This window comes from Quercus lobata, chromosome 6 (genome assembly GCF_001633185.2).
Source record: "Quercus lobata isolate SW786 chromosome 6, ValleyOak3.0 Primary Assembly, whole genome shotgun sequence".
Taxonomy (NCBI): Eukaryota; Viridiplantae; Streptophyta; class Magnoliopsida; order Fagales; family Fagaceae; genus Quercus; species Quercus lobata.
Genome location: NC_044909.1, coordinates 31,379,055 through 31,396,784, shown reverse-complemented (window position 1 = coordinate 31,396,784; position 17,730 = coordinate 31,379,055).

Below are 17,730 nucleotides of genomic sequence, written 5' to 3'. Positions count from 1 at the left end.
TAACTTGGATAAGTTGAATGAAGAGAGACAAGAAGCCATGCAGGAACAAGGCTAGGCAAAATGATGCATTCTGAAATCCCCTGACTCTTTCATTGAGTCTTTAGTTCAAAGGGTCAATTGCGGGAGATTCAGATTTGTACTAGGGGGTTCAAGTTAGGGGCCAAGTTTAATTGATCCACAAACCAATGAAGCCCATAATAGAGCTGATGCAAGAACCAGCAATAACAACTATGACCCGACCTTTGTCACTGAAACCCACTAGCAAAACCTACATGCAATCCCAATTTTGGAGGGCAGCCCATAGTAGGCGATTTAAGCCCTTTTGAGCTCCTCAACCTAGGACCAGGACCCTTATCACCTATAAGCTCTATACCCTCATCTCCATAGAACATATACCTCAGTTGTAGTGAAGCATGGGACTCAACAATAGAAATTGAAACCATCAAAGTGAGCTTTAGGAAACGAATCAAAAAGGAAATTGGGAGGTTTGGTAGAAACATTAAACAAAGGTTATGTTGTGCACTATTTGATGAAGAGGTTCTTCAGGTGAGAACTTTGATAGCTCCCGAAATATCAACAGATACTTGTACCCCTTTCTTCCATGCTAAAATTGACTCAAGGTTTCAGGAAGCTGGCCTTCAACAGCTTCCCAATCAGCCATGAGGATCTTGAGCTAGAATTGTAGAGGGCTAGGCAACCCCTTTGCAGTTCTACAATGCCAAAAAAAGGCCCAGGAGCATAAACCAGACATCTTATTTCTAATGGAGACAAAGCTGGTACAGAATAAGGGCAAAGAGGTTTTGGAGAAGTGTGGTTTTCGTAAAGGATGAGAATATCCAAGAGAGGGACTTAGTGGTGGACTACTCCTTGGCTAGCAACCAAATCTTAATCTCAGCATCCAGTATGGCTCAAAGCACTTAATTCATGCTGATCTTCTTGACCACAAAGGTACCCCTCTTTCCATAACTTTTATTTGTGGCCAACCTGAACATACAAAAAGGGAAGATTTTTGGTTGGAACTGAAACAATTGAAGCATTTAGCTAAACCAACCTGGCTTTGCACTGGAATTGTGCGAACTTGAGGCTAAAGGCCAAAGGTTTACCTGGATGAATAGAAGAGAGGATGAAGCCTTTGTTATGGAGAGACTAGACAGAGCCTTTGCTTCTATGGAGTGGATAAATACATATCCTCATTATGTACTTTGTAATCACCCTATCCTAAGATCAAAGCATGGGTCTATCTTGTTGGATTTTGAAATGCAGCAACCTTTTAGAAGAAGGCCTTTTAGATTTGAAAGGATGTTGATGACACATAGTGATTGTAAGGCAATGATTCAAAATGCATGGAAAGTTCATACATAAGGGTCTAGAGCATTTAAACTTCAACATAAGTTAGGCAATGTTAGAAAGAAAGCCATTGAATGGAATAAAACAGTTTTTGGAAAGGTAGAGAAAGACATCAAGGAAAAACAATAAAAACTTCAAAAAGTCCAAAACACCATTCAAACCTTAGCTAATGTTAGAAAAGAGACCTTAGAGAAGAGATTGAAAGTTTGATGATTAGGAAAGAAATCATGTGGGCTCAAAAAGCTAGAAGTGATTGGATTATTCAAGGTGATAGAAACACTAAATATTTTCAAACACTGGTGAAGCAAAGAAGAGCTAGAAGCAAAATCTTACACCTCAAAACAGATGAAGGAATTATCACTGAGGACTATGAGGTTATTGAAAGCACCTTAGTCAATCACTTTAAGAACTTGTTTTTTGATATAGGAACAAGTTACTTTCACTCTTTGGCAAAGGAACTAGAAACTCTTCCTATTCCTAAAATTGACTAACATTAGCAAGCTACCCTTGACATGCCTGTAATAGATGATGAAATTGAAAGGGCAGTCTTCCAATTGGGTCCTCATAAAGCTCTTGGACCTGATGGGATACCTACTTTCTTCTACCATGAATACAGGGACATTGCGAAGTATGACATCTTCAACTCTGTCCAGGCCTTCTTTCATTCTGGCTCCCTTCTCAAATCCCTAAACCAAACTTTCCTTACTCATATACCTAAGGTGAGTAACCTTGAGGAGGTAACCCACTTTAGGCCAATTAGTCTATGCAATGTCATATACAGAATCATCTCCAAAATCTTGGTGAATAGGTTAAAACCTCTCATGGATAAACTTATCTCACCCTTCCAAAATGCTTTTATCCAAGGTAGGAGTATCACTGACAATATTCTACTTGCTCATGAAATCTTTGATACCCTAAAAAAGAAAAAAGGAAGGAAAAAAGGGTTTGGGGCTTTGAAAATTGATATGTGCAAAGCATATGACAAAGTTAATTGGAACTTCCTTAAAGCTGTCATGCTAGCCATGAATTTTAGCAACACATGGGTGAATTGGATCATGGATTGTGTCACTACTATCAAGTATACCTTGCTTATTAATGGCAGTCCCACACAAACCATCCACCTAATGAGGGGAATCAGACAAGGTGATCCCATTTCCCCATAACTTTTTCTTCTTTGTGCCAATATTCTCTCAATTCACTCACTCAAGCTAAAAACAAAAGACAAATCAAGGGTATTTCCATTGGTAGATAGGGTGTCTCTTTCACTCACCTCTTTTTTGCAGATGACTCCCTTTTCTTCTTCCAAAAAGACAAATCCTCCCTTACCAACTTAAGAAAATTAATTTTTTTGGTATTACTCTATTTCTGATCAATGCATAAACTTCAAATCAGACCTGTACTGCTCTCCTAACATTCCTCAAAATGAACAAGAAAACATAGCAAGTTCCTTATAGGTCAACCTTGTTCAAAATGCTAGTAGGTACCTAGGCATTAACTTCAAACTTTGAGGTAGGAGAGTGGTCGACTTTCAGGATCTAGTAGATAGAGTCTAAGCTAAACTAAAAGGATAGAATGCCAAACTCTTGTCTCAAGCAAGTAAAGCAACATTAATTTCATCTGTTCTTCAATCTATGCCCTTGTATACCTTTTCCTACTTCAGAGTTCCTGAATCTGTGTGTAACAAGTTGGATGCCATAATATCTTGGAACTAGGAAGTTACACTTGGTGAATTGGGAAAAAATCTGGAAACCAAAGAGAATGGGAGGCCTTGGGATCAAAAAATTTAGTTACATCAACTAAGCAATGATGTCAAAACAATATTGGAGAATCTAGAACAATCCTAGCTCTCTGATGGCCAGGACATTCAAAACCAAATATTTCTTTAGAACTTCCTTAAGGTAGTACAAACCTAAACCTCATCATTTATGGATCTGGAAAAATATCATAGAAATCCAATTTGCTCCCCTTCGTCAAGGTCGTTAGTTGATTGAAAATGGTCACCAAATTTTCCTCTCTCATCCTGATTGGTTTCATTGCCTAAACCAAACCCTTAGGGAGCACAGACTCACCAATGGCACAGTGGCTGATCTTTTTGATAATCAAACAGAGTCATGGAATTGTGACCTGGTAAGGAAGCTTTACCATCCATCCACTGCTAAGGAGATTCTACAGATTCCAATACCTAAAACTAAAGGCAATGATGACAAGCTAATTTGGAAACACTCTACTTCTGGTGACTACAAAGTTAACAAGGCTTACAACTTAATCCATCAATACCAGTGCCATTCATGTACAACAACACAGAATGATTCTACCTTAGCCCTTTCTGTTTGGAGTTTCTTTTGCAAAGTTAAATTGCCCTTGAAAATACTCATTTTTATATGAAAACTCCTGCACAATAGCTTACCTACTTTTGAGAATCTGAGCAAAAGAGGTATCCAAGTTACAAATAGATGCTTGATGTGTGATGAAGAGGAAGAAACAACAATACATCTATTCTTGAACTACCCCTGTGCAAGAGCTATTTGGCATGGCTCAATCCTGGGATTGAGAACTTTTGAGCTTCAGTGCAATTCTGTAGAACAGTGGCTAAGTCAGTGCATAATTTCAAGTAGAGCTTTGGAGCACAACAGAATGAATTACTTACAAGCTCTTTTCACCACCCTTTGGTCAATTTGGAACCATAGAAATATGGTTCTGCATCAAGGACATATTCCTAACCCTGTTAAAGTTATTCTCATCTCTCAATCTCTTACTTGCAGGTATCAGGAAGCTTTCAACCAAAGCCTAGTGCAAGAAATCAGATCAAATCCAAAGCAAACCAAAAGCATCCCACATCAAAACTGGCAAATCCTCATCAAAGTGGTAGTAGACAGAAACAAAAAGGCTGGGAAGTATGGTTTTGCTTTTGAAGCCACTACTCTGGATGGGAGTACTCTTTTCAAAGGTAGAGCCAATAGTGGTAGGCAGTCTATCTACATGGCAACTCAGGAAGCATTGGTGGAATCAATTCTCAAAGCCAAAGATCTAGGATTCTGCAGAATCCTAGTTTTATGCAACAATAAGAAACTAGTGTAGACCTGTAACCAGACCATCAATCCCTCTTGGCAAGATCAAGCTTTCCTATCAGACCTATAGTTGCAGCAATAAAGTCTAATTATATATGTGTTTTTTGTGCTTAGACTTGTTATATTTCATGTACTTAATCTAGCTACTAGAGTTGCTAACTATCCAGGTCAATTTTACTACATGGACCTGAGCCCAATATAAGGCTTATCTCCTGTATAGCTCCTTTTTGTTTAATGAATATTTCAGTTGGTATAAAAAAAAAAAAAAAAAGGTTTTTGTTTAATGAATGTTTTAGTTGGTATAAAAAAAAAGGTTTACTAACTTAACAATTGGAACCAAATTAATGTTACATTTTCTAAGTAAGATACCCAAGTTGCAATGATTCATCACTGTTTGATCCTCGTTGAAGTCCTTGTTGCAGTTTGGTCTCTTCTTTAAAATTTTAGCCACCGGCAAAAACATAATAGCATATTTACATGTGTTTTATGTGTGATTAGAAGGTCTTGAAAAAATTTAAAAACTTTAAAATTTTGTAATAATGCATTATGGAATTATTGAAGTTAAGGTTAAACGTGATTATAAATTGAATATAGATGTAGACAACTATTTAAGAGATAAGAAATCCTATGATAAAAAAATAGAGAGAGAGAGAGAGAGATGATAGGAAAAGGATGTTGACCAACAAAAAGAGTAGTGAAAGCATAAGTTGAAATTTTACTAGAGATCATATGCATGTGGCGTTTAGTATGAGGTAATGTTTTAGGATTCCCAAGAATGTTTAAAGATTCTCATGTTTGGTTGCAATTCACGCTAGGGAATCAGATGCCAGGGGAATCTGAATTCCCCCTTTAAGCCACTCTCAGTAGGAATGTGAATTCCCTTTAAAATAGGTGGGTATCCAGATTCTCAAGCTTAAAGGAAATTGTATTTTTTATAAATTGACAATTTTAACCCTTTTTCCTTATCATTTAAGCAATTAAGATAAAATATAAAAAAAATCATCAATATCTTTTCCCTTGTCTTTATCTTTTTCTACCAAAATAACATAAACAAGATAGACAATGTTGATATATTCTTTAACAAAATTCTGTATAGGTTTCAAATGTGGAAAAAAAAAGTTTGAAAGAGACCCTCCATTATTGTCAGGTATTCACTTTTGATAGGCCAAGAATATATTGACCCCTTATGATAAATTAACCAATTAATTAGCCAAGTTAATTAATTAATCCGATTAACATGCAATGTGCGTGATAGCACAAACAAATCACCAACTAAGTTAATATGCAGCAGAAAATAAAGTTGACACGGTAATTTGTTTATGAATGGGGAAAACCTCCAAGGCAAAAACCTTACCGGGTGAATTTAAGGTCATCACTCCCGAGAATCTACTATTATCACAACAAGCAGTTACAAGTAAAAGAATCTCAGTACCTTATACCAACGTACAGTTAAACTCTTACCCCAATACTCAATTGGATTTGTTCTGTAGTGACAATCTCTCCTTTTAATGTACGGCTCCCAATACGTGACTAATCAATCGATGCACGGATCCAAGTACGTGACTAACCACCAATTTGAGAAGAATGTTGGCTATAAAGTTCTTCAGTTCATCAACACGATGAAGATCACGAAACTCCTTGGTTACAAAACCCTATGACACACAAACGCAGCAGCTTCTTGAAGAGAAAGATGAACTAGGGCAAATTGTCTCCGGTCAAAATATGCTTGTGAAAAATATTTGCATCAAGTTGCACTCACTTGCATTAACTGTGACGGCCCTTAAAAAAATCCTTATATATGTTTAGGGTTGTGAGAAAGGAAAGCTCAAACATGTATACACGGATTGGAGTGAAATCAAAATTGAAAATTTGATCTTCATAAATCTCGATAGATTGGGTATCTATTGAGCAACTGTCGAACATCTAGCTAAACTGCCTTTTAAACCTCGATAGATGCTATCTGTCGAGTTAAGCTGTCAAACTCTAAAATCCAACACTTCTTCATTTGATTCTTGGATAGATTTGCATGGTTTTAACACTTGGACTTGAAACTTTGTTCCTTGAAGTATTAAACATATCCTAGATCTACCCAATTACAAGTAAAGTACGTTTTGTCATAGGATTAACTAATTCTAAATGATATATGTTTCTAACATGATTCACATATGTCCTAACAACTTTTACTATTGTGTGTGTGTTGCTTAACAAATTATTAATGGATTTATTTTCATGGAAATTTATTAAGGTATCTATTCGTATCTCAGATCTTAGTTTTGTTTAGTTGCTAGAAATATAGATCTGGATTGGTGGCTTCATTTGATTTTTTATTTTTTATTTTTAAGATCAATGGCTTTGCTAAGGAAGATTTTTTTTTTTTTAAATGACTTGGTAGTTCACATTCAAATCTAAGGATAGAATGAGAAAAATAAATAATTCATTTAAGATTCTTGGGAATAAATCAAACATTATCATCTCACATTCTTAGGAATCTTAAGAGATTTCCAATGAAACCAAACATAGGAATAACTATATTCCTAGGCATCCAGATTGTAAGGAATCACATTCCCAGGAATCTGGATGCCAGGAATAATGTGAATTTTCTCGTACCAAATGCCACAGCAAAGTTTTAGGAATTTTGAATTTTTTTTTTCTTATAACTATTTTAGCCTTAACTGTACATCAAATTTTTTTGGCAAGAAATTGCCTCAAAATCCTCTTTTAAATTTGTTGGGGTTTTTTTTTTTCAAAAAAAAAAAATTAAAAAGAACTTTGTTTGGGTTTTGTTAGAGTAGAAAGAAAATCTATTCCTTATTAAAAAAAAATAATAATAATAATTTGGTATTCATTGTCCACAAAAATGATCTCAATCTGACAATGAATATATATTGAAGTTTTATGTATAAGAAATACTGCAAAAGATATAATACTCTTTCAAGAATGTGGAGTATTTTATATATATATATATATATATTTTTTTTTTTTCACAAAGGAGTTTATTAGTTCTTTTTTGTGGTAAAATATAATGAATGTCTAAGTTAAGAATTTGTCCATTTTTTTAAGTGAGAGAACACCACTAAGACTTTTGGATTGTGAGTGTCTTGTTCAGTTGTTTGAGTTTGTTAATTGGCACTGATAGTTTGTTTTATGTGTAATGGGATCTTAGTTGGTTTATATTTGTGAGATATTGCAACAGACTCTGTAATTGTGAGAGTATACTAGTTTTCTTTGGGTCTTAGTTGATCCAAGCCTATAAGGGCTTTTTACTTTTCCTTGGCCCAAACTCTCAAGGCCTTTATAGTTTATGTTGCTAGAACTTTCAGTACATACAACACATAAAGAAAATGAGAAAAACCTAAGATCCCCCTCCCCTCTTTTTATTACTTTTCAAGGGCATGACCTCCAAAAAGAAATCGAATTGCACTTGGAAAAGAGAATTTGGGCCTTGAGGCAATTCTTGATTCTTTAGAGTAGTAATGAACCCGGGCCTGAAAAAGCTTTGGGCCCCCATCCGTTTATGAAGTACCGATAAAGCCACTCCGTAAGTGACATTTTAAAAAATGTGAAAATTAATTATGTGTCTAATTTATTGTTATTTATTAAGACCTCAAGAAGTAAACAAAGTGCTACTGCTACTGCTACAGCCTACAGCAGATCTTGCATGTTACCTCCAACTCATTCACTCAAAACAAACAATTGATTGCTCTCAATGCAAATTCCAGCCCTGAAATTAATAAATAACAATAAAATTATCATCAAGGCTTTAAGAGCATCTCCAACAGGAGAGCTAAACACAAAATACTCTCTACTTTAGAGAGTAAACCCACAACATAGGCTACTATTCATTCTCCAATGGATTCTCTACACCTGGAAATTTTTTTGGCTCATGAACAGTAACTCAACAAGTCTGATGGGCTACTGTTCATTCTTCAAATGTTTTTTTTTTTTTTTTTTCTATTATAATAATAAGATATTGAATAAAAAAATGTTGGAAGATGTGTAGTTGTTAAAAAATGAATAAATAAATAATATTTAAATGAGATAGAGAATCTATTGGAAAGTGTATTTGAAAAAGTGAGTAGCTAAAAAGTAAAAGTCATTATTCAATCTCCAAACAGTACAAAAATTTGTCTAATCTGCTGGAAATACTCTAATAATTGTTCTTGTTCAAGCCCAAGGTTAGGCTAAGAAATCTTGACTGTGAATGGACTCTTTATGTTTTATTTGAAATTTAGAGGATCCTAATTCTGCATGCAACACTTTCTCAAAAAAAATATAATAATTATAATAATAATAATTCTGCATGCAACATATGTTGAACACAAAACTTGTCAAACTACTCAAACCAACACAATCTGCACACAAAATATATATATTTTTTTTTCCTTCTTCCTTTGTTTTTAACCAAGCATTGTTTTAAGTGTACCGTTAAATAATTAAATTTACTATTTTTTAATAGGTTAAGCTTTGAGCTGGTTGAAATTGATTATTTTTAGCTAATTTGCTTCCGATTTAATTGGCATCTACCCCTTCCACAGTCTGTGTGTCACAGTGTTAGAAATGGAGCATTTTTATATTTACTTACTTCTATTTGAATTCTTTATTGTACAAAATTTATTGGAAGTGAATTTTGACAAATCCACCATTGAATTACATCTTCTTCTTATATCCTTCATGCTTGTAAAATTTGTAGAAAATTAAAGATCAATAGCTATGTTATCAATAAATTGTTTAAATTGTAAGTTTCTGTAGTTTAAAATTATGCATAAAATATAAGCATATAGATCATATAATAAATAATATCCAATTAACACAAAATTTGATATGTGTTTTAAAAGCGTAAAAAACATGCAATTCAACGGTTATATTTTCAAAATATGTAGTAATGTTTATTTTATTGAGTAAATTTTTAGTTTTAGGTTACAACCAATTTTGTAACTAAACTTTGTCTTTCTTTATTTACCAACCTTTAAAAAAAAATTGTGTAATTTTTCAATAGCATAGTAGAGGAGAGAATATTTGAAGTAAGAAAAGGTTTCTCTCCAAACTAGTTTAGAGAAAAAACTCTTCAAACTCCTCTTATATTTTTTTATTAAAAGTGAATTTTGAAAATCTAACGGTTGTACTGCATGTTCTTATTATATCCTCCATGCTTGCAAATTTAAAAAAAAAAAAATCAAAAATTAATAGCTATATCGTTAATCAAATGTTTAAATTTTAAGTTTATAGGATCTAAAATTATGCATATAAAATAATTTTATGAATCAAATAGTAAATAACATCGGATTTGAATGAAATTTGACAAGTATATTAAGAACATAAAGAACATACAATCCAACGATTAGATTTTCAAAATTCACATCTAATAAAAAGATATAATAAAAATTTGAAGAGTTTCTTTCCAAACTAGTTTGAAGAGAAATCTTGTCCATATTTGCTTCATTATTATTATTAGAATCATATTTGTTTCATTAGTTAGTATTACAGACTGGTAGATTCTCAAAAAAAAAAAAAAGTATTACAGACTGGTTAGAGGTGAAGTCGAGCATATCAATCTGCATATGTCTATAGTACCAACATGTGTCTGGTTTGATATTGCCAGACCATGTTTTGGGCTGAAATTGAGCATGTCGGCTCTTGTGTCATCTTGTATAATTGGAATATATTTAGTGAGATGTGGTCGTTGCCAGTCCACACCATGCAACCAAAATAAAAATCATCCCCTGATTGAAACATAATTTTTGTGGTTTCTTATGAAGTGGTTGAGACCATGAGTATAGGAGGAATATGTTACTGAAGAAAAAAGTTTTCTATTTTAACATTATGCATTTACACATCAGTTGTGGAAGATATCAAACGTCCATTTCAAAGTTCAAACAATTGACAATTTTTAAGGCAAAAAAAAAAAAAAAAAAAAAAACCCTAACATGTCGGTATAACTTTAATTTCTAATTATAGTGAGATAGCATAAACTTTTGAGAAAGAAAAAAAAGACAAATATTATTTACACACAAAAATTTACTTTTGTCCCTAAAATTATATACTTGGCCCACCCTTTTCCAAAAAATTTACAAGCTAACCCATGAAATCCCAAAAATGAAAATTTTATTTGATTCAACCCTATTATCTGAAAGTCATAAGAATCTCAAGAAAAACCTTTAGACAAACATTATATAATTTACAAATCTGGACAACAAGAAAAATCTAAAAAAGAATTCACAATTCCAAATAATAAGAAAAATCTTTGGACAAACAGTATGTGTTATTAATATCTGGATGTCTCTCAAGAATATCATTCAAATTGTTTTTTGCCCACTGTCTTGGCTAAACTGCAGCTTGAGTATATGTATGTGTTATTAGTCTATTGGTAATACAAGGTATGCCTTAGCTAAATTAATTAAATGGGAAAAACTTCATTATTTATATATTTAGTTAACTGTTCATCGTTCTGTGATTGTTTAACAGCTGCTATATTTTTTACTATTTTTCTGCAACTTTTGAAAGAAAAAGATCTTACATCTTTATGCTATATCACCAATAAATGTCTCACTCTTTTTTTTGGCTCAATATTAATGCATCATGCATGACCTTGGTTGGATATTATTTTAGTTGTTTTATTAATGTAATGTTTGACATGAATTTCAACTTTTATGTTTTAACTATAGTTTTTTTCTAAGAATCTTTTAAATATAATATTTTGACATGCTAGAGATACTTTTTTTTTTTTTTACAAAAAAATTTATAAGTTGTTGTTGTTAATTTTTACTGGTTTTCATCTGAACTTTCCACTAACATCACTTTTTCACTTACCAATAATTACTTACTACATTAGTTATTTTTTTGAACAAAAAATTTAATCTTTAGCATTTTCCTTATTTATATAGCATTATGATGAAGATGTTAGGAATAGAATTATGTGAAAAGAATAAGTAAATTGATTTTTTTATTAAAAAAATTTATAATGTGCAAAGAATAAAGAATCAATTCAACCTCAGTCCAACGTTGATAAATTAAAAATATGTTGCATTGTTGCCAACCTCTAGTATTGATATTCCAATATTTGAGAATTCTTGAACAAAGAACTTTGGCCCCCCCTAAGTTTGAATTTTAGTTTTGTCCCTATATTTAACCTCTTTAAACATATTGGCTTAAATACTAAGTTGTTTTGACTTGTATCGATTGTTTTAGCCTATTGAAAATTTTCATGGTAATTTTTTAAAACATGGAAGAATAATTTCTTTTGAATCAAGATTATATAGGTTTTTTCTTAATACAACTATGAGTTAGATGAAATTATTTTGAGTTTTTGAATATTATACGCTCACAAACACACACATATACATTTGTATATGTGTGTGTGATAAGTTAGATGAAGTTGTTTTGAGTATTTGAATATTGGTAATTCCGAAATTATACATAACTGACTGATTCCGAAATATTTTCTTATCCTAATTAAGCATGTGGCTTAAACTTAATGAAGTATCGATCTCATGCCACACCAGTGTGTTCATGTGTGAAAGAGAGAAGAGAAGGTGGTTGGTCATGGTTGATAGAGCATGCTAAGTGCTAATTAACTTAATTAGTACATATCAAGTAGCGTGAAGGACCAACACATTCACGTGATCTTGTGCCCTCATACCCCCTCCTAATTAATTTGTCCATTGCATAACGTTCACTACATTACATATCCCCTGATAATCTTGGATGCATCCAAGATTAGTTAGGATAAGAAAACAGAATCTGACATCAAACAAAACCCCAAAGACTAAAACATCATCACAATAATACATTATTATTGTGATTGGTACCATCCAATAGTCCAAAAACACCCACATAATAATACAATCAGTTCGTAATTATACATACTCCATTTAATTAAGAAAAATGACATCCATAAATCATGTGAAATAACAAGAGAATGCCATGCGGAGCTTAATAATATGAGCTTGTAATCAAGTGGGACATTTTGGAGCTTAATAATAATGGACGAACACATATGCAAAACAAAAAAGCCAAAGCATGCCATCAAAGTGTTGCACCTTGCACGTAGCAGACCATGGACTCCTAAACCTTGAATCATATAAATGGCATAAATATCGGAGCATGCATGCACCACCTTTTCATATATAGTACTATTTCGAGCCTATTCTAAAAGTGATTTGTGTCTATTCATGTCACCTTCATTGAGGTTTGTGCCCTTCGTTGTCATAATTTGGTAGAGGGCGGCCCCCTTGTAATTTATACTATCCCCATTTTAACTTTTAATTTGATAGCGTTACTCGAATGCGCCATTGAATTAATTAACCATCATTAGCATTAAAGTTCCTTTTAGGGTTTGTCATGCGTAGATGAAAAGGAGGTGATGGTATGTATTTCACTGTGAATGAGAATGACATTTTAAGTAGTTAATTAATAGACTTCTTAAGTGAGGCAACACACATTGATGCTCCTTTTTTTTCTTTTTTCTTTTTTTGGTTTTATGAGTTTTTGCATAAATCTCCTCCTTTTAACTTTTAATTTGATAGCGTTACTCGAATGCGCCATTGAATTAATTAACCATCATTAGCATTAAAGTTCCTTTTAGGGTTTGTCATGCGTAGATGAAAAGGAGGTGATGGTATGTATTTCACTGTGAATGAGAATGACATTTTAAGTAGTTAATTAATAGACTTCTTAAGTGAGGCAACACACATTGATGCTCCTTTTTTTTCTTTTTTCTTTTTTTGGTTTTATGAGTTTTTGCATAAATCTCCTCCTTTTATAGTGCTTCATGACTAGTTTTTTTTTTTTTTTGGTTGAGGGTGTAGATGTCTGAGTGCTTAGACTGCCTTTGTAAGGGCAAAGAGCTTACCTTGAGTTATGTTGATTTAGTTTTATTTCATAGTACTTAAGTAGTATTTGGTTTTAGTTGCAAAGAGAATGATTCTTTATTCCCACATACTAATGTCAAGGTAAAACCAATATTTAATGTCAACACTGCCACTATTAGAAAGGAGAAAGATTGTTAGGAACATTTGATGCTATGAAAACCAACTTGCAACAGTGGAAAGATTGAGGGAAAACAAAGGGAACAAGTCATGCACGCCTAGCTAAAATGGAGCTAACCTCTAGGTTTATGTGTACCAAAGCTGATATGTTAACCAATGAATATGACAGACATATCAACCACTAGGAAATCAATCCCTTAATTATTTGCCAAACTAGTCTTCCCTTAGTTTTTCTCTTGAGTTTAAAGGTAGAATGGGCATCATGGGCATGAGTTGAATTGTGTTATATGTGATTTCAACGACTCCTTTATCCATGGATGGCTATACATCTTTTTTCCCTGCATTGTTTGTGGCTAAATATAGGTCTATATATAGGCCATTCAATTAGTCCATATTAGAGATATAAGACCTGTAATTAACTTAAGGGGTTATGTCTCTTGCTTGTTCACTGACTTGGGTTTCAAGGTCTAATGTATAATCAGCCTGAAAAGAGCCATTTCGTTTCTATGAAGAAAATGAAAATTGTTTTCCAAAGGGCCAGGTCTTGCTCTTCCGCTAATCTAGCTTTAAGGCCTCAATGTAATTACTAACCAACTAAAAAGAGCCATGAGCAAGGATTTCTAAGAAATTTTTGAAGTGTATGTGTAGGTATTTTAATGCTAATAATCTACGTATAACCATCCAAAATAGTTCAACATATACCAAATTTCCAAAATAGACAAATCCCAAGTTCAATGTATTTGACCATCTATATTGTCCAAATAGCTCAACCTTCTCCACAAGCATGATTCAAAAGTAATAATAGGTTTCCGTATTATTACTTGCCAATGACTACTTCGGTTTTAAAGGAGGAAGATGTTATCCACTCAGAATCCATTATTTTAAGTTGATTTTTCACATAGAACTCACTTTTTCTCAATTCTCGTTGACCAAGTTATAAATTTTCCATTAAATCGAGTTTATGGTTACCAAAAAGTCTATATATACGCACTTTGTTGCACACTTTGTCACAACTTATATACGCGTCAAGTGATGATTAAATTGCTTTTCACCAAATACCAATGATGGTCCCATGTGTAAGTAATGTAATTCAATTATAAGTTGACAAATATACAAGTTGTGGTAAAGTATGTTCCCCTAAAAAAATTGATAAGATCATTTTTCACAAAATATTTTTCGTTGAATCAAAGAGGAAGAGTGAATATGTGAAATTGCACATCAGACGTCTTACTTTAGAGATGAAGTGATTGATATATATGTCTCCACATGTACATGTCATCCTCCTTGGTTCTCATCCAAAGTGGGCCAAATTCACCAATGGATTGGATGGTTCAAATTGGTAGCTTAATTGCAGCAGTCAAGGGCCCCTAAAGTCTAGTGCATCTTGGCAGTGAAATGCAATGATAAATCATGAAGAAATGCCTTTACACCGAACATAGTGCTCAAAGTGGGTGGGCTATATATGCCTAGCTGAGGTGGCTAATTTAGCTTTTATATGGACCGGACACATGTACATGTGTAGGCTCATCCATAGGGCTTAATTGGTGTATGCTCTAGGGGCCCGATTGAGGAAAGCCCCGTACCTCATTTAGTGTACGAAACAGAAATTTTTTTAGATAGTGGAATGGCATTGTATAATGCATACTTGCTTAGTTCTCATGTCAGATTTCGATTAGGACCCAAAATCTACTTGGCTTGGTCAAAATAAGAAAAAGAAGAGGGACATTATCTTTGAGTACTCCATAGCTTCTATTAGAGGATGCACAATGTATAATGGGAAAATTTCAATTTTGGGTTGTAGTACCTCATGATTTTATTTTAAAACAAGAACTCCAATGAGCTTGTGATCTGATTTGCATTACAAGGGCTTTTCAAATGATAACAATTTCAATTCTGGGGTAAAGTTATTTAAGGGAGGGCTAGAATGGCAAAGGACTAAGATTTGGTAGTCTTTATTTTAGCACATGGCAAAGAGCAAAATGAATTGCCCAAGACAAAGAACTTTTTTCTCCTTAACCTTAGATACTATACATGTGGTTCAAGGAACAATAAGTCAAAGGACATTACTAACATGACTTATTGTGATCGGTACGTAATAAAAATAGTATTAGTGATGAATTTAGGTGAAAGTGATATTTCAATCATAATAAGTTACGTCAGCAATTATGAAATGTTTTGAAATGTTTTGTATTTCTAACATTACTTGTCAAAGAATTGATTCGACTTTGTGGCCTACAAAAAAGAAGAGTTGTACTATAATATCCTCTATGCTTTTTTCTAGTCATCATAGGTTTATTAAACTTACGTGCTGCACAACAAGAGGTCTCTTTTTCTTTAAACCCTTATTCTAGTGTAAGTGAGATTCAATCCCACTAATAACCAATATAAGAGTTAAAAACAAAAAAGTTGTTTTGATGACTTTGGAGATCCACATCAAACTTTAGGGGGGGGGGGGGTCGAAAGATTATAAGAAGAAAATTTGATAGTTAAAAACTTTTAGAGCAAATAACCATATCAAGCCCTCTTAGTAATTTTACTCCTTTTTTTGGTTTCTCACATTCTCAGCATCAGTGTCTTTATCTTAAGCCTTAATTGGCAAGATCAATCATGTTAAATGTGTGTGCAACTAGGGACAAGGCAGGGCCACTGGCTACATAATCACCAGCCCATTCACGTGAAATTTTGTACATATCATTGTGATCAACATATCCGAAAGTGATTGAAGCCCCACCAGTCTAGGTCATATCCCTCCAAACATTTAACGCACTGTTTTTTTCATGATTAATCAAGCAAGAATGATATAAATCGGTAAAGAGGTGTGTATGCCAATAGGCTATGATGAAATATATTGTGATGGCACAACTCTAAATACTCCTCTAAGGGGATTTTGCCTTTCGGTATAGCAATGTGCTTGATGAATCAAAATGAGCCATTTGATATATGTTATGAGGGAAATTTCCATGTGCTTTGACAGTAATGTAGGGTCATGGAGGCTGCACTAATCAGGCTGTAGATTGAGTTTGATGTATACCCCACGAATCTTGCCTGGTTGAAGGTGTTTTTCTTGGTCCCTATATATATTTATACATCTTTTGTACAACCTCTGTTAAATAGAAGCATCCTAATCTATCAAGAAAAATGTAAGGGTCATATCATAGGCTACTCTTTGAAATACTTCACGCATTGGCTAGGCTAGGCTAGGCTCACTACTATGAGGTACTAATCCACCATTTTTGCAGCAAAAGCTCCTAGATGAGTAGATTCTACCACCAGACCCGGGGGGATTACGAAAATTTGTGCTTTAGTCCTAGGATAATGCGATATAGTGTGATATAATGCCCCCAAAAAATTTTCAGAAGAAAAGGTATGGCTTCCATTAGAATACGGTGTGATATAGTGTTTTAGTCCTATGAATACTGCCCCCATGAGAAGAAAATTTATGACTTCCATTACAATACAATGTGATATAACTGGATAACATTGTCATGGAAAAACAGTAGGAGACATTGATGTTGACCCTATTAGACCAATCTTTTCAGGTAAAATTACACTAACAAATTCATGTCACAGTCACATACATCACATTTCCTAGTATCTAGCAGCAGGGAAGCAAGTACAATTTTATGAGTCTATATAAAGAGAGTAACTTAGATGAAGATGATATGCAAAAAAGGAGATTCAATTATATACCAAAAGAGTCTAAGATATGGCTATATGCAAGCGCATTCTTCTTGTGACTTTTGTGTTGCTTTGCTTCATCACTATCACTGCTGAAGGTAAATCTTTCTATATATATATATATATATATATATATAGTTCATCTCTTAGCAAATTAATATTTCTAAGTGCAAAATTTGATCTTTTGCACCTTAATTTTCTGCAGCACGAAGTTTGCAAGGCGTGGTTACTAGGGAAGCTCCCAAGGGCCATGATGATTTGTTTACACCAAACCAAGAACATGAAGAGGACAATGATGAATTAGTGTCTGTGGATTACACTCCAACAAAAAAGAATCCTCCAATCCATAACTAAGATGTCAGCTTTTGTTGAGCAAGTACAAGCTTATTAGCTCCTATATCATTCCTACTTTAGTTTTGAGTGTACATATCTTTGTTGAGGGGGGGGATACCAAAAATTTGGAAAGTATGGTTAGTAAAATGTAAGCAGAAACAGATAGTCAGACACTATGTAGCTAGGGTCAAAGGTGTTTTGAAGATGGTTATGGCAAGTTTCCTAGAGAGAGGGGAAACTTGGTTTCAATGTGCTTGATATGTTAGTATCTATTAGTTTCCTTCTCAAATACATATAATAATAATATTTTTGTGTTTTCA